Source organism: Schistocerca gregaria, chromosome 1 (assembly GCF_023897955.1).
Source record: "Schistocerca gregaria isolate iqSchGreg1 chromosome 1, iqSchGreg1.2, whole genome shotgun sequence".
NCBI classification, from domain to species: Eukaryota; Metazoa; Arthropoda; class Insecta; order Orthoptera; family Acrididae; genus Schistocerca; species Schistocerca gregaria.
In genome coordinates, this window is record NC_064920.1 from 1,063,904,872 (window position 1) to 1,063,929,397 (window position 24,526).

Below are 24,526 nucleotides of genomic sequence, written 5' to 3' on the forward strand. Positions count from 1 at the left end.
ACTTCCCCACATCCACCACTGCTAGCGGATCGCCTCCAACTGCGCAACGCTACGCGCTGTTAACATCCAGCTGCCCAACACTACAGTGGCAGACAACAATGCAAACTAGCCACAGACTGCGCACGGCACAGCCAGTGATTTTTCATACAGAGCGCTATGTGGCGTTACCAATAAGAAAACCTAAACAGCCTACTTACAAAATTTGTTATCTGAGGGGACAGTTTACTGTTTAATATGCATCCAAGTTTTGTCAAGACACATCTTTCATTTTTATAAAAGCAAATCAATAGTTTGATAGCCTTTAAATTAAAGAAATTTTATGAATCTGTTGCAATAAACCTATACTATTAAAGATGTCGATGTGAAAATAGTTCCCCTAAACCAAAAAGAATGTTTAGAAATCAGCAACTTAAACAATTTTTTAGGTTCTACTTAATGTCTTAGTTAAACGTTGGTTACCAATAAGAAAACCTAAACAGCCTACTTAAAAAATTTGTTATCTGAGGGGACAGTTTACTGTTTAATATGCATCCAAGTTTTGTCAAGACACATCTTTAATTTTTATAAAAGCAAATCAATAGTTTGATAGCCTTTAAATTAAAGAAATTTTATGAATCTGTTACAATAAACCTATACTATTAAAGATGTCGATGTGAAAATAGTTCTCTTAAACCAAAAAGAATGTTTAGAAATCAGCAACTTAAACAATTTTTTAGGTTCTACTTAATGTCTTAGTTAAACGTTGGTCCAAAGAAACAACGTTATCATTATCTCCATATAAACAGTGGAAAATCTTTATCAATACACTAAAAAATTCCATCTCAAAAAAAGTTAGCCGCGCGGGATTAGCCGACCGGTCTAGGGCGCTGCAGTCATGGACTGTACGGCTGGTCCGGCGGAGGTTCGAGTCCTCCGTCGGCAAGGGTGTGTGTGTTTGTCCTTAGGATAAGTTAGGTTAAGTAGTGTGCAAGCTTAGGGACTAATGACCATAGCAGCTAGATCCCATAAGATTTCACACATTTTTTTCAAAAAAAGTAGAAGGTGTGTCAAAAAATGCATAGCACTCACTTCTAAAATTGAAAAAAAAAAGACTACGTTGAGTTTGATTTTCTCTGTTGTAGAAGGGTTACATGATTTTTATGGTTATTTTGTTGGTGTGAAGGGAAAGCGAGCAAACTACAGGTTCATCAGTCTCTCAATTTTTGCGTATGTAGCTTTGTATACGCCACAAGTTATGAAACTCGGACACTTTCAATAACTTTAAGACACTGCATTAAAAAAAGAGAGGTTTGAGAAGAGCTTGTTGCACAGTCTGTTTTTTTTTTTTCAGTAGGGGGGTTGCCAGCTTTTAGAAGTAGCCTCTCGGCTGTAAGAACTACTGTCCTACAAAACGTAGAATATCAGGAAATCATATCTGAGATCTTCTCATCCTTCTAAAGGGGTCGCTATGCAACGGACAGCCAGAGAAATTGACAAGTAGAGGGATATTCCGGCTCGTCAAAGTTAGTATTACAGTAAAAATATGCTTCCCATTTTCTTGCTTGTGTTCGGTGCCAACAACTTGTGATGCTGTAATATCTCCGAAATATCGTTTTCAAGAAGTTTTGCACAAACCCTCTTTTTTTGACAATCTCCAAACATCACTTCTACGAGCCATGCCTCACTTGGATGGAAATACTGAACAAAACGAAGATGCAATACGTTTATTTAACAGTAGGTGGAAAACAGTGATTAGTTACATCCAGTACAATTTATAGAAAATGAAGCCCAACAGAGAAGTATCGACATTCTCGTTCCATTGACAGTATCTCCTCGATGAATAACGTACATACTATTTCTTCAGAATATCGGTATATCTGAGATACTGAGGTATCGGTATAGACTTAAGCACAGAGTACGTGACGCCTGGGAACCACGTGGAAAAGCACGTGACTGCGCCCCTCGGTTGCCAAACCGTGTGACGTGGGTGATGTCTATTTCTGCTCCCCAGCCGCTGCACCACAACCACGTGACCGCATAACTCGCGCGTAACGTCTCGGTCACTCGAGCGAACGGCCATAGCATTTAAGCCGATGGCTCGTTAGTCTTCGTGGAGACAACATGGAGTTCCAAAGTGACTGAAATGGAGAGCAAATGAGTAATCGAGGAGAAAGAAAAGTCTACGTTCTGTCTGGCGCACTTTCAAAATAATGACTCATTCAACAGTAAATTGAGGCTAATGTATAACTGTCGTACCCGTGTTGCGAACGCAGTTTAACAAAAGTCCAGTTTTTACCTTGAATCATCAGAGAAACCTTGCTACGCTACCACCATTAAACCTTAAAACGAGTGACGACAAAATGAGTTCATTACACCCTTTAATGGGAACATTGTTTACAGATTACATGCACGGAAATGAAAAGGTGTCAGAAGATTGTCAGATCTTACCATAGACCACACCGCGATAGTATTTTTGAAATTTTATATATTTATGGTACGTGAAGGTCAGAATTCGTATATCAGTCTCGCAAAGTAGATGCAACTCTCAAAAATTCTCGAAAAAAATTGGCTTTGAAGATTTCAAAGGGACTTTAATTCCTTAAGGATGGCGAAACTTACGGTGGGCTGTTAACTAGGTTATCAGTGCATCGCCTAGTTCGTATCTTGCTGTGGTACATAAGTTTTTACTTCATAATACGAAAAGTTAAAAAGACAATTTCACAAAACCTTCTACATTACGTTTTTATGTAAAAGTGAAACTAATTCCAAATCTGATGAATTCTTCTCGGGTTATCATCCGAATGGTGGGGTCGTCTTGTCGTAACCTTTCAATGAGTTTCGTACCCATCATCATCTGACTTCGCCAGTAGATGATGGGTACGAAACTCATTGAAACGTTGCGACAAGACGACGCCACCACTCGGCTGATAACCCGAGAAGAATTCATCAGTGGAATATGCCGAGAAAGACTGAAATCGCATATCAATCCAAATCTACAACTTTTTTTCTGTTGAAATTTCGTAAAATATGGATTTCTGTGGAAACTAATCAGCGCATCAAGCTGAAACTCAAAACAGATAACGATGTTATCCTTTTACATCATCTGGCAAACTACTGTGACATTATTTAAATATTTAATTTCGCTTTAGATTATTGCGCAGTGCTCTGAATGTCTGTGCATGGGTGAGGCGCGGCCTTCTTGGCTTTGGGCCGAGCGTCTGGAAAGTCCCAAAATCAATCACTCGCCACTCGCCTTAGCGCTTGCTTCCCCTCAAGAGGTTAATGACATCAACAACATACTTAACTACACTGCCGTTTTTATGTGTTATCCGTATTGGTTAAGTGAGTAGCTCTATTGGCAGTGATTTTAGATCATTTTTTACGGGTGCCCCGATATCCGCATGCACTCTAGCATGATAAAAGAAAAAACAAATAAGTTAAATATATTTCATTTTTTTCAATTCTAATCTGATAATTATGTATGTATTGTATTTCATACTAGAATGTCGTGTTCCCAGTTTGGCACAGCTTTGACACAGGAAACACGAAAGCGGTCGAAGACGTCCCTCTTCTGGTCGGCTCCTGATCGTTGTCAGAAGGAGGCTAGCTTTTGATTACGTAAAGGTTTCTATTATTTGGAAAAGAACAACCCGGATTTCTTTCCGTAATCAGTATGAATTTTATAATTACCTAAGGGACCTTTAACAAAAGAACAATAAAAATTGCATTTGCAAAAGAAATAATTAATAAATGGGGCAGCTATGAGTTGTATAGAAGACAAGAAGCGGCCTTCTGTCTACGACCAGGATGTCGCAGTATTCTCTGCTGTAGTAAAGGCTGTCTGACATTTATAGAAATAATATGACATGGAGGTAAAAAAAAAAAAAAAATAAAAGAAAAGAATAGAATAAGAAATCTGGTAAACACCAAATATATTCATACAATACACACAAGCAATTAGGGCTTATTTATAAATAATATAACCTACATAAGTACTTTTCTAACTGTATGGTGCGATCAGATTTCGGCCTGTCCTGTGCTAGCTCCTTGGTTCACGTTTTTGTCACAAATTACAGTCATTACTTTTCTCCTTCCTTCAAGAGAATTCTTGCACTATTCAACACCTTCATAACAATAACTTGCCGGTTTACAGTATCGAACATAAATTAATCGAATTTTCATTATTAATTAATAAAATAATAAAAAATAATAAAAATAACAAAAAAATTAATAAAATAATAAATTGTCTGCACGCCGGCAAGACCGCTCACTTTTTATGGCTTAAAGACGACCTTCTTTACGCTTTCACATTACAAGAAGAAGTACGAAAAAATCTGAAGATCTACAAACGTTTTACTGTCATCTTTCATTTACAGCCAAGCAGAACGTTCAGTTTAGCTTCTGTTAAAATGTCTTATCTCATACGTTGATCATTTAATATACAGATAAGTGAATGCCTTTCCAAGGGTACTCACAGCTTTCATACGACGCAAATCAAAATAATATTACAGCACCGAGGAAGAAGTGAGTGGAGCGATTCGTTTTGTGCACTCTGCATGGACTAAAACTGTGCAAATAATTCGCAGAATGAAGCAGCAATAGAGCTATCGACGTCTCCATGAAAGAAAGGTCTACGAACGTTAAAATCGCTTCGCTGACGAAAAAGGTTTGGATAGGTCGCCCACTTCGAAACGGTACAATAACATCGAGACGGTTGATCGAGTGATCCGTGATAATCGGTGTGACAGAACCGATAATATTACGCATGCATTAAACATTACCTGCTGCACGATATTTGAAACTGTCCACAAATGTTTTTGTTGTTGTCTTCAGTCAGAAGACTGGTTTGATGCTGCTGTCCGAACTGTTCCATCCTGTGCAAGCCTCTTCATACCGTGTAACTACTTCAACCCACATCCATTTGAACATACATAAGTCGACAAATCTTACGTTCCATCCTCAACTTTTACTCCCTCCACTTCGTCCCCCAACCAAACCGACGATTCCCTGACGCCCCTGGATGTCATCCATTAACCGATCCACTCAATCACACAAGTTGTGCCATTAATTTCTTTTCTCCCCAGTTAGATTCAATAGTATTTCATTAGCTATCCGATCTACCCATCTCATCTTGATTATTTTTCTGTAACATCACATTACGAAAGCTTCTATTCTCTTCTTGTCATGACACCCTAAACTAACACAAAGTTTGTGCTTGTTGGGCGTCATGTCAACTGACTAAAAAAGACAGACAGGAACCAGTAATTTCTGAGAACATTTTTCGAGGAGAACAGCGGTCTGGCAAAATGTACTGCTAACAGTTGACACTCGTGGAGTTACAACACCCGTTCCATTCAAGGCTATCGCGTACCAACATGGTACGAGGCTCCGAGAATGTGTTTAAAGTACAAACAGGAGCGTTTGGAAATACAGAAATCACATTTAAGGCGTTCTGAAGAGGAAGGGGAAGACAGTCGTATAGTTACCGTTCACGTGCCATGTGTCCATGTGTAATTCACTACTAACAACAAAGTAAAGGCAAGCATGACGTGGAAACATCCATTTTCCCCTGCTGAAAAAAAGGCCAAGCTTCTGCACAAAGTTGATGATGTCAATATTTTGGGTCGTGAAAGGTGCGCTGCTGATTAGTTACACTTCTGTAGGTAAAACAGCATTTGTGACACCTATCTTAAGCTACTGCTGGGAATCATCTACGCAGCAATTGCAAGAAAAGTGTTTGTGGAGAATACAAGAAAGTGATTTGTCCATCACGCATATGATTAAACGAATAAAAATAAAAACATTAGACCTTAAAAAATTGAAAGTTTGTTCCGAATTAATAAAATTGTAATTTTGTAAGCAAAAGGTTGTTGTAAATAGTGTTAACGGGTTTGCCGCAGGATGACGTTGTGCAAATTCCACAATATTTCCTCGGAGAAACTGTTCGACTTAGCCACCAGCAAAGTTCAACCACCTGAAGATGTCTGACAGTTCATCCTTGGAAATATTGTGGAATTTGCACAACGTCATACGGCACCAAACGCGTAAACACTATGTACAACATATCCGCCGAGAAGGCTTGAAGAGTCACGAAACAGTCTGTTCCTAATTTTAAAGAAATTATACGGTTTTTAAATATACGTATCTTCTTTAACGTTTAGTTATGTATGTAAAACAAATAAACCTGCATTATAAGGGGAAAAACAGCTTTTGTTACCTAAGTATCGTACACGACATGGCCTTGTGACATGTATCCTGATATTCCATCTTCCGGCAGGAAGGTTAACTATCAAAATCAGTACTCACTCTCGTCACTGATAACACAGTCCTAAGTGCCGTACAGTGCTGCCATCTCAGTTACGCATTAACAAGGAGTGCGAACGTATTTTAAAACAAACCGAATGATTCTTTATGAGAACTCGCCACTCTTGTTGCTCAATAGTCTTAGCATGGAACGACATGTGTAATTTGCTTTCTGAAAACCCTACGTATAAAGATGCGTTCTTTCGAAAAGATAGATCCCAATCAGTCTACCTCCTTGTGCAAAAACAATGGTTCCTTAAGATTAACCTCTCCAAAACCCAGGCAATAATTATAGGACGAACCACACGCACTTTCCGCCTCTTTGACTTCTACCTTAACATTTTCACCCGTCCTATCCAGTTAACGAACACACTGAAATATCTTTAAGTAACCCTCGACCGGCAGGTAACTTGGAAATCTCAGCTACTAAACAACCAACAGAAAGCCCACAACAGACGAAAAGTACTAAAGTTACTAATAGACCGAACTTTATGATTACATTCCTCCGATATTCTCCACACCTTCAAAATCCTGATCCGACCCATCCTCTGCTGTGCAAGTGGTGCGTGGTTCTCCGCCTCACCAGAGTTCAACAAGTCCCTCCAAACCATCTAACGCCAAGCACTCCGTCTCGCCTTCCTCAGACGTTTACCTTCCCCCTCTTGGATCCTCTACCATCTTATCAAATTCCTATAGCTCCTCACCCACCTGGAACACCTCCACATCTCCTATACTAACTGCAAACTCCACATCTCCTGTACTATCTGCAAACTAAATTTCAACAGCCCCACTGTCTCACCTCTGATCAGCAAACCTCATATGCTGCCACGCCTTCATAAACACATCCCTCTGCCCCTACATCTTCACACACTCTACATCCAATCTCAACTTCAACTAACTTCCTCTCCCAGACAATGAAATCCCCCTTCCCGATTTTTATCCTTCCTAACAACTTTATCCCTTTCCCACCTATCCTACTCCACATCAATGCTCCTCTATCCATTTCCCTCTGCTATTCCTTTCCTCTTGTACCACTACCTTTCCCACACACCATACTCTTCCTCATCCTCTATCTTTCCCACCATCGGTATTCCCACTATCTGCTTCACCTCCTACCTAACATCTTCATATTTTCCCTATATAACCGACTCTTTTCTCGTTACACACACACCTTAACCTCTGTGGAACACATTGTTTCCTTCCGCAATTCTCCTTCAGTTGTTAAACGAAAGTGTAGTGTTCTAGCGCTTTTCAATGGAAGAAAAGCACCACACTGCACTTATGTTTCTTTAATTGTGTATACAAGCTGGGGCAAATAAATGTGGCCCAGATGAATAGATACGTTTAGATATGAATGTATGAATATAACCACATCCCGTGACGTGCACACCACTTGTAGCCCGCCACGTGGTCTCCACCAATTCAGAGCATAATGCGGGCTGTGTCAGAGTGAGTGGAACAGCGAAAAGGGGACGATGGTACTCACAGTGGAGCAGCGTGCATTCGCTGTGGGACGTTACGTGACAACAAAGTCATGGAAACGGTGTGGTCAAATGTTTGCTGAGGAGTTCATTGTTGTCCAAGTGCCAACACAGAGTGATATGCAACACTTAGTCCAAAAATGGCGCAGACAGTGTCTGTTTTTACTAAGTCAAAAAGCATTCCGAAACGTGCTTGTACACCAGAAAAAGAAGCTGTATTTCTCCAGAAAACGCTTCAGAGTCCTACCAAATCAACCCGACGCCTGTCGCAAGAGATTGTCATATCACGTCCATCATGCAGACAAATACTCCACCTGGACCTGGTCATGCATCCCTACTGAGTTTCTGTTGTTTGCCCTCCTCAGTGTTGTTTACTGTTTCTCAGCACCTCTAGTTGTGTGAGTGGCTTTTTACTGAGATAACAATGGATGGTTTTGACATGGTTTTGTTCTTTATGTCTGATGAAGCCTGGTTTCCCCTGAGTGGGATGAATGATCAGAAGGCTGGGGTTTGGTGTGCAGTGTCTGCAAGCCGCATTATTGGTCCCATGTTCTTTCATTAGATGACCCGCCAGGTTAGCTGAGAGCACTAATGCGGTGCTTCCTGGACTCGGGTTGGCGCGACAGCCACGGATCGAATCCGCCCAGCCGTAATAACGACGAGGGCCGATGTGCCGGCCGTCCTGTGTGTGGCTTTAGGCGGTTTTCCACATCCCACTATGTGAATACTGGGCAGGTCGCCACGGTCTACCTCAGTTACGCGACTCGCTGACATTTGAAACACGTTCGCACTATCTCATGAGTTACACTCGCCGCAGACAGCTGGGGTACAGTGATTCCGTCCCAGGAGGGGGGCGGGGGGGGGGGGGGGGCGGGGGAGGGGTACGGGGTGGCGGCAGGAAGGGCATCCGGCCCCCCCTCCACCCCTTCGAATTCACCATGTCAAATCCTATTTTAACAGTGCCACCCCTATGCAAACTGTGGGACAAAGGCTCAAGCAAAAGAACAAGAAGATTCTTTCGCCAGATGCTGACTTCGGCGCGTCACATTGCCAGCATTCTGAAACCATATGTGGTAGCATTAACGGAAGAGGAAAAGACCTACAGTTACTTCCAACAGGATGGAATAACTGCCCAGACAGCCGGCCTAATCTAAGAGCATATTTACACAATCTTCACGCTTCACAGAGTTTTTAGCAGAGGTCAATCTGGTCGCGGCCCTAGCTTGCCACCCAGGACATTTGATATGTCTGCGTGCGATTACTTTATGTGTGGAGGAGGGGGCTCTCAAATCTAAAGTGTACCTTAACAACCACCATAGTCTTCCAGAACTGCAGCAGTACATTCGGATGAGACTGCAGAAGTTCCAGTAATCTACACTACTGGTCATTAAAATTGCTACACGACGAAGATAACGTGCTACAGACACGAAATTTAACCGACAGCAAGAAGATGCTGTGATACGCAAATGATTAGCTTTTCAGAGCATTCACACAAGGTTGGCGCCGGTGGAGACACCTTCAACGTGCTGACACGAGGAAAGTTTCCAACCAATGTCTCATACAGAAACAGCAGTTGACAGGCGTTGCCTGGTGAAACGTTGTTGTGATACCTCGTGTAAGGAGGAGAAATGCGTACCATAACATTTCCGACTTTTGAAAAAGGTCGGATTGTAGCCTATCGGGATTGCGGTTTATCGTATCGCGACATTGCAGCTCGCGTTGGTCGAGATCCAATGACTGTTAGCAGAATATGGAATCGGTGGGTTCCGGAGCGTAATACGGAACGCCATGCTGGATCCCAACGGCCTCGTATTGCTAGCAGTCGAGATGACAGGAATTTTATCCGCGTGGCTGTAACGGATCGTGCAGCCACGTCTCGATCCGTGAGTCAACAGATGGGGACGTTTGCAAGAATACAACTATCTGCACGAACAGTTCGACGAGGTTTACAGCAGCATGGACTATCAGCTCGGAGACCATGGGTGCGGTTACCCTTGACGCTGCATCACAGACAGGAGCGCCTACGATGGTATACTCAACGACGAAACTGGGTGCACGAATGACAAAACGTCATTTTTGGGATGAATCCAGGTTCTGTTTAAAGCATCATGATGGTCGCATCCGTATTTGGCGACATCGTGGAGAACGCACATTGGAAGCGTGTATTCGTCATCGTCATACCGGCGTATCACCCGGCGTGATGGTATGGGGTGCCATAGGTTACACGTCTCGGTCACCTCTTGTTCGCATTGATGACACTTTGAACAGTGGACGTTACATTTCAGATGTGTTACGACCCGTGGCTCTACCCTTCATTCGATCCCTGCAAAACCCTACATTTCAGCAGGATAATGCACGACCGCATGTTGCAGGTCCTGTACAGGCCTTTATGGATACAGAAAATGTTCGACTGCTGGCCTGGCCAGCACATTCTACCAGGTCTCTCACCAATTGAAACCGTCTTATCCATGGTGGCCGAGCAACTGTCAGTCACTACCGTTGATGAACTGTAGTATCGTGTTGAAGCTGCATTGGCAGCTGTACCTGTACACGCCGTCCAAGTTCTGTTTGACTCAAGGTCCAGGCGTATCAAGGCCGTTATTACGGCCAGAGGTGGTTGTTCTGGGTACTGATTTCTTAGGATCTATTCACCCAAATTGCGTGAAAATGTAATCACATGTCAGTTGTAGTATAATATATTTGTCCAATGAATACGCATTTATCATCTGCAATTTTAATGGCCGATAGTGTAGCTGACCAGGGCCGCAAAGAGATGAGCGGTGGTCACTTTCAACATCTTTTATAGTGAAGTTAGTACAGTATTTGCTTTCCTTTGTTGTGTTTCTTCGTACCCTGGAACTCTGCTCTCGAGGTCATTTTTATTTGCCTCACCCTGTATTTTTCGTCCTTTTAGCTGCCCGTTAGCAATCTTTTTAATTTAAAGCAGTCCTCATATTTTTTCTCTCATCTTTGTCATATCATTCAGAATGCTCTTGGGTGAAGAGTGAAATATGGTACCGCTGACAGCCCACGCCCCGCCCACATGGGGGGGGGGGGCGAAATAACAATAAAGAAAAAAAAAGACCTAGTGGCTCTGAATGAGGGGGGAGGGGGCGGTGAGGGGGCTGTTATCTGGGCTAACGAGAACGCTACGACTTTCCAATGGCGGCCTTGAGCGGTGCGATACGGCCGCATCTGTGCCGGCGCAGCTTCCCGGCCGCCGGCGACGACAAGAAGTACACACAGCCGGACTAGCCTCGGCCCCTGCTGGCCGCAGTTATGACCCCACAGCTGAGTTACGAGCGCGGCTGCGCGCTGTTAATAGCCCTTCGCCGTTCCGCACTGCGACACGGCTGTTCGCGGTCTGGATGAGGCCGCAAAACGCGCTGCCAAACGCATCCCACACCCTGCTCAGTATCCCAACGTTAGAATGCGTTTCCCTCAGCAACGAACCGCTGCTATAGCAGGACGAAAAGTTAATTTCCTCGACGAAACGTCTGCATCAAGAGAATACTCGCAATATAGTCACCTCAAAGAGGTTGAAAGTACAGGTACAGTCATCATCAACCCGAAGATAACTTTAAATCTAACAATGCTTTACTAGGCGTGGTCCTACTAAAGGTGGGACCAACAGTTTAAAGTGCAGTTTTAACCAACTGTTCGGCATTTTTCCCATTAACAAACATTGTCAGAGATGAAACATGTGATAAATCAAAGAAAAAAATTCTAGAAGTAATCGGCATTTGATCCCAGACATTTGGAACGGCCGCAGTGTTCTACACCACTGAACGACAAAGACATTATACGATGAAGACATGGCTGGTAGGTAGGAGGGATACGGTATAACTGGATAGCTGAAAGAAGCAGCAGACGTGACTGTGTGCTTTCTCCTGGATCAACAACACTCTGTTTGACAGCTTCTCGCGACGTGGTATTCTTGTACGACAGTTTGTACCTTGTGTGCATAATCTGTCAGCACCACTCCTTGAGATCAAAGCCCTCCCCACCTCCCCACGCCCAAAAAAATAGCAAAAAACATCACCTTGCTCGATGACGGTTGGGTTTTCGCCTCTTTCGGTGAATTAACGTATTTCCGCTCTTTGTTTTGTATCTGCTTCGTGGCCATAGTTACACCCAGCACTCGTCCATGACGACTAGCTCGACTTAAGGGGAGGTTTACAATGTTGTTGTTAAAAAAATCGATTTTTTTAAAAAATTGCATTTTTGGATCCATAAAAGTGTTTAGAATCCACCCCCTGAAACGGTTTTTCCGCATACGGAACGGAAATGTTTGTTATTCGCGGTTGAACAAAAAAATGCGCCTGCCTGAAATCGGCCTTTTTCACGCACCAGTTTTTTTTTCTTTCGGAGGACGAGTTATTGTACCGGTGCTTGGGAGTAAACACACAAAATTCAAATGAAAGTTTGAACGCGTGTGTTTGGAAGTTAGCCCCCAAGCATTTGCATTCTGGTGCGACGTTCCTGGCAGTGAGCAGCTTCAACGAAGGGTATTCAGCAATTCTGAAGACCATGACAACGATGGATGTCACCCTGGGACTCTATTCGACGCAGTTCGCCAAGCATTCGGACCGGACCGGATTCAAGCGGCCGAAAACCCCTTGTCACCGGCCGTACGAGCGGCTCTGGAGCAGCGCAGGATGGCCCAGATCGATCAGAACGCCCTCTATGAGGAAGACGAAGGACTAGTTTATGGACCCGGAATAGCAGATTTATCATAAGTTACATAATATTGCATTTATATGTAGTAAAAACTTCAAACTCATTTTTCTCACCCTCATCTCGTGGTCGTGCGGTAGCGTTTTCGCTTCCCACGCCCGGGTTCACGGGTTCGATTCCCGGCGGGGTCAGGGATTTTCTCTGCCTCATGATGGCTGGGTGTTGTGTGATGTTCTTAGGTTAGTTAGGTTTAAGTAGTTCTAAGTTCTAGGGGACTGATGACCATTGATGTTAAGTCCCATAGTACTCAGAGCCATTTGGACCATCATTTTTCTCGAATTGACGTTCATTTTATCGCGCAGTATGGTTACTTCAAATCTACTGAACCGATTGCATGATTCTTTGTTTCCGACAAAGCTAATAAATTGTATAGGAGTTGTACCACTTTTATTCCGATCCATCAAAGATAAATACTTTTACTTGGTCGACGAAGTCGAAAAATCGATGACAAAAAATCCTATTTTTTGCAAATGGCTGCCATTTTGTTTCCTGTGGTCCAAATAACTTAAGCGAGGTACAACTCCTGAAGAATCTTATATACTTCGCTAACGTCAACTCGATTTTGATTTCAGACGAACCGGCTGACCTGTGCCATACCGGGCGTGGAGGTCTACATCGAAATTTGGTTTCGTTCCGACGGCACATCCGCCTTTGCTCTTCGACATTTCCGGTCGAAAAAATTCCAGTTTGTAGAGACAATATCAATAAGCATGTTGACCAAATTTGACATTGATGTCTATAACACATCCCGAGAAAAAAATTCTCAAAGAACATGCTTTTTTCGGGCCAAAGATATAAAGCTCCCCTTAAGAAATTTGGTTTGCCTGGAAAGAGCTGCAATATTTCCGCTACTGCCTCGAGTGTAATACGTAGGTCTTCGATCATTAGTCTCCTCTTCTCTTGCGATTGCCAGTTCTCCACAGAGAAGATGGTCTGCCGCTTTGTTCCCCGAGATTCAGACTTACGTGACCACACTGCAAGCGTTTGCGCCCCGCAGCCACTTCGTCACATGATGGTGCACTTCCACCATCTCAACATGAACCGTTGCAAAGTTGTTGCACTTCAAGTGCAGACAGCAAATTACCACACGCTACTCCACTGTACCAGTAGACTGGGCTAATTTGTCGTGGCCCCTCAAGCGGCTCGGTGATTCCACAGTATGTCAGGACTTTACCCACAACGAAAAAATAATTACGTTAGTTTATTTTTTGGTGGTGATAATTAAAACTTTACGCCTACTCTTAGTGTGTCACACTGATCACTTAAGCGTGGGCGCCGTTAGCTGCAACAGACCGTGCACCTCCGGCGGACACAGCATCGCAGCAGCTGCCGGCGGCGTCGGTATTTTTAGCGCCGTTCGCTCGCCCGACGCCCTCGCATAGGAATGTCGGCTGACCGTGGCGGTCGCTTCATACGGCTGGCTTACCTGCAAAATAAAACACCTTCCGTTAGCGAGCATGCTAATTCTGCAGGCTAAATGACTCGTAAATCACATTCTGAAAGGAGAATCGACAGACATGGGGGTGACATTATTTTGGTATTTTCTAGGCGAGTAGAACGCGCATACGTCAGCTGCTGTAACCTGTACTTCCTGTGTCTCTGAACTGGAAGCAGAAATTTTTTCAAAGAAACGGGGGCGGGGGGACAAGATTCAAGACTTGCCGGTTTTGATAAAACTGATTTAGTTTCAAAACCTGTCGTACTCCAAGAACTACATTTTACAAGAAGTACACAAAAAAGGATTGATTTCTACTCGGTATTTTAAGGTAGGTTACTTTAGTACCTAAACAGAAATCATATTACAGTAGTAAACACAGTGCACGTTTTTATGTTATTAATACCAATATGGATGCCACCTTTTTGATTATACAGTCTGAAATTACATTGTCATATAAAAAAATCCAGGTTGTATGACGAGTTATGAAATAAAATTAAAAAAGTACTCACAAAAATAATTTATTCACGCTCCCGTAATGTCGAAACGTAGAATTAATAATGTTATGTATGTGAAAATAGAGTAATTGAGGAAAACCTGTTGGATATCGACGAAAACGACATATTAACACCCTTCGAAGAGGAGAAACAGGGCACCAACTTTTACAATTGTACGGAGGACTATGGGACTCAACATCTGAGGTCATCAGTCCCCTAGAACTTAGAACTACTTAAACCTAACTAACCTAAGGACATCACACACATCTTTGCCCGAGGCAGGATTCGAACCTGCGACCGTAGCGATCGCACGGTTCCAGACTGAGGCGCCTAGAACCGCTCGGCCAAACCGGCCGACCCAACTTTTACAGAGGCGTATTAAGCTATGGTGCCATGTGTAACATTGTTTTGCTAAGAAGCCTTCACAGTATTCCCCGTTATTGGCTGTATTACATTACTTACACGACTGTTATTCTTTAGCGACAACTGGCGTAAGTGAAGCTGAACAAAATGTGTTTTCAAAGCTACATATTTTTGGGTTGGTTAGGTAAAGTGTATCGCAGGGCCAATATAGGACGAGATGTGGGAAATCTTCCGGAACCACCCTCAGATTAGCCAGTGGAATCAATATTTAGCAGCCTAGCACAGCGTGGAAGTAATCCTCGTCTCTCCAGTTGGTCACATCATTGTACAGAATGCCAAATGGAATACGGAATTAGTAACTCTGCAATTGCATGTGGTTCTGTATTGCACCCATAGACTTTCAGAAGGTGTCAGTCCTGGAGGGCACTCTTTTTCGACCTTGAGATTTTACTCTTTAGTCCTCTCTTCTAGTGCAAATCGTATCTACTCTTTTCGACTGACGTATTTGGGACTGAGTATAGATGCACGCGTACAGTACAGCACGGCTATTTACTTTCGAAATAATTAACATGTCAGAAAGAACAGATACCATCTTCATATAATTAAGGCTAACCGGCCATTGACTTTCTTCTTCTGTGCGGATGCACACGCATTGCCCGAACTCTTACGGGACTCTGTAAGATTGTCTGCCGCGAGTAATGAGTGTAATGGGCAGGGCACTATGAATGTAGTGTGTGGACATTAAGCTGGGAACGTGGGTCTCACGGGGAGCGAGCAGTCGCACTATCCTCTGTTCCGTGGTGGCCGAGCGGTTCTAGGCCCTACACTCCGGAACCGCGCTGCTGCTACGGTCGCAGGTTCGAATCCTGCCTCTGGCATGGATGTGTGCGATGTCCCTAGGTTAGTTAGGTTTAAGTAAATCTAAGTCCAGGGGACTGATGACCTCAGATGTTAAGTCCCGTAGTGCTCAGAGCTTTTTCAACCATTTTTTAGCCGGCACAGTAGCTCAGCGTGTAATAAAAAACTGAGTTAAAGAATCAATAACCGACGTGAACGGATGTCTTGCGACGTCCGCGCAGACCAAACGCAACGAACAGTACCAAAAAAATGGAAACAAAGGTGGATAGAGCGTCTGCCCTGTAAGCAGGAAATCCTGGGTTCGAGTCCCGGTCGGGGCACACATTTTCAACTGTCCCCGTTGATGTATACCAACGCCTGTCGACAGCTTAGGGTATTGATTTAATTATCATTTTCTTCTAGAGAGCTGCATTGTCACCGAACGTATCTGTTCTTTCGGACATCGGACATGTCCGAAAGAACAGATACCATCTTCATATATTTGCTTTAGAATCCCCTTCAATAGCTATGTTGCATAAAACTCAATGCTGAATCACCAAGCCATTGTGTCCGAATGGGACCTGGGGACGGTAGACTAGCACGTATACTGCTGATATGTTAATGTCTTGGGAATGGGCGACGGAATTCGTGCGCCAGGGAGTTAGACCGGCTCCTTTCTGCATTGTGGAGAGGTCTGAACGAGAAAGCGACGGAGAAAGATTGAAGATATTATTTCGGCGCGCTTCCGAAAAGCTTCGTCTCCATCTTGATGGCAGATCAGCGCCAAAACCGCAGCCACTCCATCTACATCTACGTGGTTACTCTGCAATTCACACTTAAGTGCCTGGCGGAGGGTTCATCGAACCATTTTCATATTACTTCTCTACCATTCCACTCTCGAATGGTGGAAAAAAGGAACATCTAAATCTTTCCGTTCGAGCTCTGATTTCTCTTATTTTATTATGATGATCATTTCTCTCTACGTTGGTGGGTGTCAACAAAATATTTTCGCATGCGGAAGAGAAAGTTGGTGATTGAAATTTCGTAAATAGATCTCGCCTCAAAGAAAACCGACTTTGTTTCAGTGGCTGCTACCTCAAGTCGCGTATCGTATCAGAGGCGCTCTCACCCCTATTGCGCGATAACACGAAACGAGCTGCCCTTCTTTGCACTTTTTCGATGCCTTCCGTCAATCCTACCTGGTAAGGATCCCACACCGGGCAGCAATATTCCAGCAGAGGACGGACAAGTGTAAAGTAGGCTGTCTCTTTAGTGGGTTTGTCGTATCTTCTAAGTGATTTACCAACAAAGCGCAGTCTTTGTTTCGCCTTCCCCACAATATTACCTATGTGTTCCAGCCAATTTAAGTTACCCATAATTGTAATTCCTAGGTATTTAGTGAATTGACAGCACTTAGATTTTTGCGATTTATCGTATACCCAAAATTTATAGGATTTCTTTTAGTATCTATGTGGATGACCTCGCACTTTTCTTTGTTTAGTGCCAATTGCAACTTTTCACACCATACAGAAATTCTCTCTAGATCATTTTGTAATTGGAATAGGTGGTCTGATGATTTAACTAGACTATAAATTACAGTATCATGTACAAACAATCTAAGGGGGCTGCTCAGATTATCACCTAGATCAGTTATGTAAATCAGGAACAGCAGAGGTTCTGTGACACTACCTTGCGAACGCCAGATATCACTTCTGTTCTGCTCGATGATTTACCGTCTATCACTATGAACTGTGACCTCTCTGAGAGGAAATCACGAATCCAGTCACACGACTGAGACGATAATCCATATGCACGCAATTTGATTAATAGTCGCTTGAATCGGCGTAATTTCGCTTGAACACAGAGGCAAGTAAACCAAGATAAACAGGGTGAGATATCTAAGAGAGGCTACCACAAATACATGCAGAATGAATAAATATATCGAAGTGCTGTTTTCGTCTAGTTACAGTGAATAATATGGCGAATTTCCTGACGTCCACAAGAAGTTTTTATTTTTTATAGTCGCCGAATTACCACACCGACTTTGTTTTATTCTAATGCAACTACATCAGTTTTTATGTGACATTTAAAAGAAGCTTGTAAGAGAACTTCAGCGACATAAAATGTATTGGACTTGATCAAGTAGTGTCAAGATAACAGCGCAGCAAATCACTGCCCCCATGTCAAGAGAAGAGATCCACAAACGTTTGCTCTATCATACCAAATGCAAGCAAGCACATAACGCAGGTACGATTCGTGTGTTTATTATCGTGACTGTCGTACCAAGTGTTCGAAGTGTTCACGATGAACTGATATGCGCTATAAAGTGATTCTGGAGAAACAATACGGTATGTTGAATTTCCTCTGGCGTTAACGGTAGCACAGGCCCGTGTTGTAAGGCATTTCATGGTTTCAGAAGCCGTCGATGTTTCCTAATATATCTCTTGTTTTAACCTTCGTCACGGATAAAAGTATAGAAGTGTTAAGTTTGGTGAGTGAGCAGACTATTTTGTGTTTCCTGAATGACAGTTGCAATGATCTCGAAATGTTCCTTTAAGACGGTGTGTCATTAAATGTGCGGAATGTGAGGGACATCCGTCATTTGGGTACCACGCTGATTGCTTATTTTCCAGTGGGACTTGAAAAACACCTAGCAAACGTTGATAGACCATGAGCGTTATTTTCATTCATTTATTTCAGCTGACAATTAGTTCATGTTGTGAAGATTGACTTCCGCATGATTTGGAAGCTATGCTTCTTCCATAAACAAATTTTCGTATGTATGTCGCATGACTCTACATTTTTCGTACATAACATTCGGAGAACTATAACCAATTTCGAAAGTTATTACCATGAAGCTACAGATGTAGCGAAATGTGAAGAGAATAAAATATGATGGAATGTAGAGGTTTAACACTCGTTTGGTTGATCCGTCTCGTACTTCCGAGAAGCCTCTTCGCGACATCCGCATTGTCTGTTATTGCTGCTGAATGTTAGTTTCATTTCCTTCATCAACTGCTCTATTTTTTCCTTGGAGTACGGTATTCTGTACACTTCCAGTTTCTAGAACGTTTTTTTGTAACGTTTGCAAAGACAAATCGTGAGTGGTAGGCAACTTCAGCTCTGGCCTTGTGCTTTGTTTATTGTCATGGTGTAACATCAGCTCACCGGGAATTGTAGACGTTTAAAGTGAAATAGTTAAGTTGTAACGAATAAGTGGGATTTGGGGTATAAAAACTCGCTCGCCTGCACCACTTCTCGTGAACATTTCTGCTTCTATGATGTTACGTTCCAGAGAAGTAACTTTAAGCCTCTGTGAGTAAAGAGTTCTGGGGAGTGAGATACTGAATGACGCTGTCAACCAGAGTTACGTGGTGCTTCTCTTTCAGAAGGAGTTTCCAAATAGTGAGTTAAAGTCTAATGTCCTCGACCCACAGAAAGTCTCCCCGCAGGACCTTCATTGGATTATTGATACCGCATAGTCCTCAGTCTTTTTTTTAGCCGTTCTGGTGTGCTCACACAGACTCGACCATCTTCTAGCTATTTTCATTCGTACACAAAACGAAATCAAAATGTACTGAATAGGCACTCATATTCGTTTTTCCTAGCAAGGAAGACGAATAAATGTCATCTGATTTTTTAATACATAAAGCGAAAGCAATAAATCCATATATCCTACCTGAGTAAATACGCTGGTAATTTGTTTTTATAAAGGTAAGACTGTGGCGCTCAACTCTGTCACTGACGTAAATTTCTGAAGATAAATCAGTCACTGAGTTGATGCTTCGATCTACTACGACACTAACAGTGCCATCTATCTGTTGTTTAGTATGCTACGGCGTGATGATTAAACAACCGAACTCCTAACCTGAGCAGACAATTTTGGTGAAACTTTAAATGAAGCTATCTTTTTTTTCGTGTTCCAGTTTTGATGAAACAAAGTGCATATGTTGCTCCGAACTACACTCAAGCTACCTGTGAAACCGCCATCAAAAATTCAACTACCAGTTTTGGAGAGATATACAAATACGACGGTTTCAAATAGAACTTTGAAAGACGATATCTTTCTTACCGTGATCCGATTTTTATTAAAAAAAAAAGCCTACACATTGCTCCAAGCCAACTCTCAAGTTACTTGTGAAAACGCCCTGAAAATTCATCTGCCCGTTTCCGAGATTAGTGTTTACGAACAAAAAAACCAACAAATACTACGGTTTTAGATAAAACGTTAAATCGCGATATCTTTCTTATCGTGATCTGATGTTAATAAAATAAAGCCTGTGTTGTGCCCCAAACTATGGTCAAGTTACCTGTGACAGCCCCATGAGAATTCATAATGTGGTTTTGGAGATTTAGCGCGTTCAAACAGATAAAGAGACAAACACAACAGTTTTACAGTTTTATTATTATTATAGATGTAAACTACAATGGTATTTTTTTTAAATTGCCTCCATCAGTACTGTAACACGTTGATAGTACGAGGATGAGTTAAATGAAAACTTAAATTTTTAAAAAAATATTATTTATTGTGCAGAAGTGGTACAAAGCAGTACCAGTTTTCAACATAGTTTCCCTCACGCTCAATGCAAGTGCTCCAGCGCTTACAAAAAGTATAAATTCCTTTAGAAAAAATTCTTTTGGTAGTCCACGTACCACTCATACACCGCGTGGCGTACCTCCTCATCAAAACGGAACTTCTTTCCTCCCATTGCGTCCTTAAGTGGACCAAACATATGGAAATCACATGATGCAAGGTCTGGTGAGTATGGTGAATGAGGAAGACACTCAAAATGCAGGTCTGTGATTGTTGCAACTGTTTCACGGGCAGTGAGGGGCCTTGCATTTCCATGTTGCAAAAGGACACCTGCTGACAGTAATCTACGTCGCTTTGATTTTATTGCAGGCCGCAGATGATTTTTTAGGAGATCTATGTATGATGCACTGGTGACAGTGGTCCCTGTAGGCATTTAATGCTCCAAAATGACGCCTTTTTCGTCCCAAAGGAGAGTCAGCATAACCTTCCCTGCTGATGGTTCTCTTCGAAACTTCTTTGGTTTTGGTGATGAGGAATGGTGCCATTCCTTGCTCGCTCTCTTCGTTTGCGGTTGGTGGAAGTGAACCCAGGTTTCGTCCCCAGTAACGATTCTTGCAAGGAACCGATCACCTTCTCGTTCAAAGCGCCGAAGAAGTTCTTCACAAGCATCAACACGTCGTTCTCTCATTTCAGGAGTCAGCTGCCGTGGCACCCATCTTGCAGACATTTTGTGAAACTTGAGCACATCATGCACAGTGTGGTGTGCTGACCCATGACTAATCTGCAAACATGCTCTAATGTCATTCGGTGTCACTCGGCAGTTTTCCTTCACTATAGCTTCAACTGCTGCAATGTTCTGTGGAGTCACAACTCGTTGTGCCTAACCTGGACGAGGAGCATCTTCCAATGAAGTCACACCATTTGCGGCTTCCTACTCCATTCGTAGACTTGCTGCTGTGGCAGACATGCATCGCTGTACGGAACCTTCATTCGTCGATGAATTTCAGTAGGTTTCACACCTTCACTACGTAAAAACCGAATAACAGAACGCTGTTCTTCCCTGGAGCTAGTCTCAAGTGGGGCGACCATCTTTATACTGATAATGCGATGGTATTTGTTCATCTGCACTATGCTGCCACCTACAGGCCATTTTGCACGCTGTTTGTAGCACGCTTACCAACTTACAGGAGAAAGGCGCGAAATTTCGATTTGTTATTAAAAATTTATGGTTTTCATTTGACTCACACTCGTACACTCCTGGAAATTGAAATAAGAACACCGTGAATTCATTGTCCAGGAAGGGGAAACTTTATTGACACATTCCTGGGGTCAGATACATCACATGATCACACTGACAGAACCACAGGCACATAGACACAGGCAACAGAGCATGCACAATGTCGGCACTAGTACAGTGTATATCCACCTTTCGCACCAATGCAGGCTGCTATTCTCCCATGGAGACGATCGTAGAGATGCTGGATGTAGTCCTGTGGAACGGCGTGCCATGCCATTTCCACCTGGCGCCTCAGTTGGACCAGCGTTCGTGCTGGACGTGCAGACCGCGTGAGACGACGCTTCATCCAGTCCCAAACATGCTCAATAGGGGACAGATCCGGAGATCTTGCTGGCCAGGGTAGTTGACTTACACCTTCTAGAGCACGTTGGGTGGCATGGGATACATGCGGACGTGCATTGTCCTGTTGGAACAGCAAGTTCCCTTGCCGGTCTAGGAATGGTAGAACGATGGGTTCGATGACGGTTTGGATGTACCGTGCACTATTCAGTGTCCCCTCGACCATCACCAGAGGTGTACGGCCAGTGTAGGAGATGGCTCCCCACACCATGATGCCGGGTGTTGGCCCTGTGTGCCTCGGTCGTATGCAGTCCTGATTGTGGCGCTCACCTGCACGGCGCCAAATACGCATACGACCATCATTGGTACCAAGGCAGAAGCGACTCTCATTGCTGAAGACGACACGTCTCCATTCGTCCCTCCATTCACGCCTATCGCGACACCACTGAAGGCGGGCTGTACGATGTTGGGGCGTGAGCGGAAGACGGCCTAACGGTGTGCGGGACCGTAGCCCAGCTTCATGGAGACGGTTGCGAATGGTTCTCGCCGATACCCCAGGAGCAACAGTGTCCATAATTTGCTGGGAAGTGGCGGTGCGGTCCCCTACGGCACTGCGTATGATCCTACGGTCTTGGCGTGCAACCGTGCGTCACTGCGGTCCGGTCCCAGGTCGACGGGCACGTGCACATTCCGCCGACCACTGGCGACAACATCGATGTACTGTGGATACGTCCACCCGGCCTCCCGCATGCCCACTATACGCCCTCGCTCAAAGTCCGTCAACTGCACATACGGTTCACGTCCACGCTGTCGCGGCATGCTACCAGTGTTAAGGACTGCGATGGAGCTCCGTATGCCACGGCAAACTGGCTGACACTGACGGCGGCGGTGCACAAATGCTGCGCAACTAGTGCCATTCGACGGCCAACACCGCGGTTCCTGGTGTGTCGGCTGTGCCGTGCGTGTGATCATTGCTTGTACAGCCCTCTCGCATTGTCCGGAGCAAGTATGGTGGGTCTGACACACCGGTGTCTTTTTTCCATTTCCAGGAGTGTATATTGTAACTTGTAGCCTGCATCTCGTGGTCGTGCGGTAGCGTTCTCGCTTCTTGCTCCCGGGTTCCCGGGTTAGATTCCCGGCGGGGTCAAGGATTTTCTCTGCCTCGATATGGCTGGGTGTTGTGTGTTGTCCTTAGGTTAGTTAGGTTTAAGCAGTTCTACGTTCTAGGGGACTGATGACCTTATGCGTTTAGTCCCATAGTGCTCAGAGCCATTTGATCCATTTTTGTTACTTCTATGTCCGCCTCCGTAGCTGCACTGTCACCGTGGGTGACTGCCATACGGCAAACCGGCTTTCGACTCCCAGTACTCAGTGGGATTTTCTCTTTGTTGGAGGATTGGAACGGATACGATTAGCCTCGTGATGGCAGTTAAGGAGCTACATGATCAAGCAGTGGCTCCAGGGCTGCTAAACTTAACAACGGCAGGAAACGCAGTGTGCTGGCGCCCACGCCTCCATGCCGCTTCCAAAGGATGCTATGGCAGTCTGTCATTCCCGATTGGCCCGAGTGTAGGCACAACGGCGGTGCTTACGTTTACTTGTCACACAGCTGTGTGACAAACACTGCTATTTCCCATGTACATCCATGAATCTTGCAGAAGGCGTGGCTAAAGAGATATTCTTTTGAAACGCAAGGGATTCCAACTGTCTTCCTTTATATTGGATGGGAGCTTGTTGGATATCTTACCACCGGAGTAAATACCTTCATTCTCAAGCCTGGACAAGGAGCTGAAGTCTAAATGAAAACTATTATTGGGTGTTGTATTGTGATTGTGTATTATCACGGTTCAACTAAAATTGAACTTTATCATCACCAACAAGAACCAATCAGGAGTAAATACACTGAACTGACAAAAGTCACGGGTTAGCGATATGTACGTATACTGCAAGTAGGCTGTTCAGGTTTTTATGTTGGTAACGCCACGTAGCGCTCTGTATGAAAATCACTGGCTGTGCTGTGTGCAGTCTGTGGCTTGTTTGCATTGTTGTAAAATTCGCTATTGTAGTGTTGGGAAGTTGGATGTGAACAGCGCGTAGCGTTGCGCAGTCGGAGGTGAGCCGCCAGCAGTGGTGGATGTGGGGAGAGAGATGGCAGAATTTTGAGAGCAGACGATCTGGACGTGTGTCCATCAGAAAGAGTAAATTTGTAATACTGGATACCATGAACTGATTAGATATAACAGTGTTTACCTTAATAAAGTTCAACAGTCATCATATATATGTATATGATGACTTTTGAATATTATTAAGGTAAATACACTCCTGGAAATGGAAAAAAGAACACATTGACACCGGTGTGTCAGAGCCACCATACTTGCTCCGGACACTGCGAGAGGGCTGTACAAGCAATGATCACACGCACGGCACAGCGGACACACCAGGAACCGCGGTGTTGGCCGTCGAATGGCGCTAGCTGCGCAGCATTTAACACCGCCGCCGTCAGTGTCAGCCAGTTTGCCGTGGCATACGGAGCTCCATCGCAGTCTTTAACACTGGTAGCATGCCGCGACAGCGTGGACGTGAACCGTATGTGCAGTTGACGGACTTTGAGCGAGGGCGTATAGTGGGCATGCGGGAGGCCGGGTGGACGTACCGCCGAATTGCTCAACACGTGGGGCGTGAGGTCTCCACAGTACATCGATGTTGTCGCCAGTGGTCGGCGGAAAGTGCACGTGCCCGTCGACCTGGGACCGGACCGCAGCGACGCACGGATGCACGCCAAGA